Here is a 3,808-nt window from a genome sequence, read left to right as displayed (position 1 = left end):
CTATTGTGAATAACATTTTAAATGAATAGTAACACACTCGCATATACAGGGTGTACCTAAAGAGATCTGTACATTATTTTACCTGTTGAAATATGCAGTAGTAGAATGCTGAAATATGCAGTAAAAATTGACTTTCCCATCCAATACTATGTATAGTTTTCTCTGTACATACCATTATTTATAATAATATAACGATTTAGTCTAAAATACTTACAAAAAACAATTATTTTCTGTGTATTTAGAATAATATGTGATACGTAGAGGTATAAGGTAAATACCTAAATGACTTAAATATAACAAAATTTTTGAAAAAGAAGTATTCACAAAATCTAGGAGCAACAAATAAAGAAGACTTCTTCATAAGGTTAAAAAAATCACATCTTTTTCGATTTTTAATTTTTTTAATAACTATCGACCATACTTATGTATAAATGTTTCAAAATGCAAGTGTAAAAATTTGAAAAATAAAATTTGTTTTTTTTTTATATTTTCGTTTCATTTAAACATTTCACATTTTTTTCCTAATGCTTAAATAAAACCACTGTTAATTTTAATGTTTTATTAATTTATTTTTGTTTAGATTTAAATAATTTGTTTTTTATTTGAGTCAGTGACATGACGACTGGGATCATCACAGGCAAAAACAACGGAATATATATGGCATATCTGTAAAAAAAACTCACTGTTAGTAAAATACCGTATAATCGAAAAAAAAAACGGCGTCCAGTTGACTTAGAAATGACATTCCCTGTATAATTTTCTCTATAAAAAGACAGCGATCTTCATTTCATAGCCATTGCTAACGCCGTTTTTTTTTCGATCGTATGGTACAAAGTTACAATGTGATGAAATAAAAAAGACGTCAGAGTAGGCGCAGAAATAACATTTAAATTCAAGCTTTACCACAAATAAATAGAATACCTTAGATTTACAAAAGCTACAGTAAGCGTCGCGTCGACTCCTTTGATATAAATGTTCCAAAAAATATAAATATATGAAAAAATATGACATTGAAGCAGAAAAACGCGTTTTGATTTTTAGGACTTCAAAAGCTTCTGAAAAATTCAACCATATTTTATATGTTTTCTTTAATTCTCTCTAAAACGGTATGGAAATTTGTGAAAATATATACAGGATTAATTATTTTAGAACAAGCAAAAATTTTTACGAAGAATGCATTTTTCCCAAAATAAAAAAGATTTTTTGCTCTTGTAAAGACAATTCGGGGACCTACCTATTGTAGAACAAAATTCAAACCACGGGGGTGTCACTTGCATAAAATAATTAACTAGAAAGAAGTGTCAACTCTGTGTTAAATCGTGGAAACACGATACGCCACCGAAAGCCTTCGTTGTCGTCTGGAGAACTAATTTCCCAATTGACAGGTTGACATGATAAGGACATGATGGCTTAATTTTCACTTCCGTTTCCGGTTATTCAATGGCGGGCCCTCTCTGAAGAGATAAATAAATTTTAGAAGACACATTTATAATTTTACCAAATATATCTTATATCCCCAGAAAAAATTGCTTTTAAAACAATAATTTTTAGTAATAATAATAATATTTTAAAAGGTTTCTTTTAATTATCTGACAAAAATTCTAACTAAAGAATGTGCACTATTGTCCTAACTCCTAACTATTTGATATAAACAATCTTGAAGTTTGAAAATTCCAGGGAATTTTGAAACAAGATCTAGGAAACTTGACAACTCTGGAATATGATAGTAAGTATTTAATAGGATCTAAATCACTTACTTTGATCATCTGGGAAGTACAGAAGAGCCAAAAGCGATGGATGCCCAAATGCCTCTTCTGAATTCTGAAAGCTACCTTGCTTTAACCAAAGCATCATCCAACTTTCCTTTTAATATCAGTTCCTCAGCTGCATTTATATTTTCCACCGCTACATTAACTTTATCAGCTATCTCATCACTTATCACTATACTCTTTATCTCTGAGAGCAACTGTGCTAAAGATTTCAAAGTTTTCTTTGATGATTCTAACATTTCATAATGTTTTTCTCTGTTTAAGCTCTGTAGCAGCATTAACATTATTATTTGATACTCTAAACAGCTCTAAAAGCATTTGTTCAAATGTTGATACAGTTGTTCTTGGCATCGATAATATAATTCCCTTTGTTCACAAGACTTATTATCTGGGTTTAGTATAAATACACCTCCCCATCTAGGACTGACAAAAGCATTTGTTTGTGATCTTACATTATTGTTATCATAAATATACAAAGGCTATGACTTGCAATGTGGAAAAGATATACAACTAGGTTTATACTGGGCCTTGGAGATAAATGTGACCAGAACTTACTTTCTAACGGAGTAATAATATGAGGTAACTGACTTTCTGACAGTGCAAGATGACCGTTTACTCTATGAGGAATGACACCAAGCTCAGTCAAATACAACCACTGTGATTTAATAAAAAAATCGGCTATTGGTAGGTGTTTCTTAGCAAAATTATCTAAAGCTGCATCGATTTGAAGGATATCCACGTCGATTGAGAGACTACTTGGATCGGGATGAACAAAATTTATTAAAAGATCATATTCTAAACTTAAGGGTATTCCGAATTCACTAACAGTTTTGTTTCTAAGTTGTAGTTCATCAATTTCATTTAGAGGTAATGTGGCTCTGTAAACTCTAGTTGTGTACCACCATATAGGTTTTCCTAGTAATACTAGTACGATAAAATAAGAAAGAATACTGTAGGTTCTCTTGTTGTCTCCTAAAAACACAAAAAACTTTAGGAAAAATAGATGTAATACAAAAAAAAATTACCATTGTTGTTGTCAATGATTTTTTGGGATTTTGCAGCTTCCTCAGCTTTCTCTTTGTTCGCTATTAAGGTCGCTAATAATAATTGTCTCTTTAAAACCATTTTACTTAGCTGAAAAAGCCATAAAATAATAAATATGAAAAAAATAGGTTATATTTATTTACATTAGCCTCAGACAAATAATATATTGTAGTCAAATTTAAGTATGCTCTATAGTCAAATGTATTAAAATTATTAAACAAATTCTTTGTTTATTTTTATTTACACCAGAGAATAGATTTAAACAGGATTTAAGTAATAACACTTTGAGAAGATTCAATATTTTTCAGGTGATATAGTTACTTCGTTTAAAAATTTGCAAAGAAATTATGAAAATCTAGGCAAGCACTTTGTGAAACACTTTAAATAAATACTTAATTTCGAATTAATATTTCTCTTTAGGCTTTACTTTATAGATTTTTGTTTGCTCTAAAGACAAAGAAAACTGCTAAATAGAATACTCTTAATTTTTCAAAATTGAAGTACTCTTAATAATAAGCTAAGTTAATAAGTACTAGGGTTGCCAGACGTCCGGCTAAAGCCGGACATGTCCTCCTTTTTTGGCAATTTGTTAATGTCCGGCCGGCTTTTCTTTATGTCCGGCGTAACGCTATGCGGGAGCCCAAGTAGCATCTATCTGACTTCGAACTAAATCTGACCTGAAGCGACGTCAGACTTTGTTCAAATTTAGGTCGGGTGCTGGTGATACGACCGGTGACGTCGCTTTCCTATTAAAAGCGACGTCGTTGGATCCGAGTCGGTAAATCCAACGATCTGTCGACGTACAAAATAACAACGTACCATTTTTATTAATTTCCCAAAGTCGTTCCCACGTTGGCTTGCACGACGTACATATACTTGAACTAGACCGACGTCTACCCGTTGTCCGAATAGGATACGTCTCACTGATAATCCCTAAAGTAACGTCAAATTATATTTTGTTGTATTTTATGTTCATATTTAATAACCTAATTTAC

At 31.1% G+C, this 3,808-nt stretch overlaps 1 pseudogene; it reads right to left on the bottom strand.

Annotated features, from left to right (window-relative positions):
* Positions 1-6: 6 nt before the first annotated feature.
* Positions 7-2,930, bottom strand: LOC115878648 (annotated as a pseudogene).
* Between the last annotated feature and the right edge of the window lie 878 nt (positions 2,931-3,808).

The sequence above is a fragment of the Sitophilus oryzae genome, unplaced genomic scaffold, assembly GCF_002938485.1.
Source record: "Sitophilus oryzae breed Bouriz unplaced genomic scaffold, Soryzae_2.0 scaffold_1521_pilon_pilon, whole genome shotgun sequence".
Taxonomy (NCBI): Eukaryota; Metazoa; Arthropoda; class Insecta; order Coleoptera; family Curculionidae; genus Sitophilus; species Sitophilus oryzae.
The sequence above is the reverse complement of the archived record's forward strand: the minus strand, read 5'-3'. Positions and strand labels throughout refer to the sequence as shown.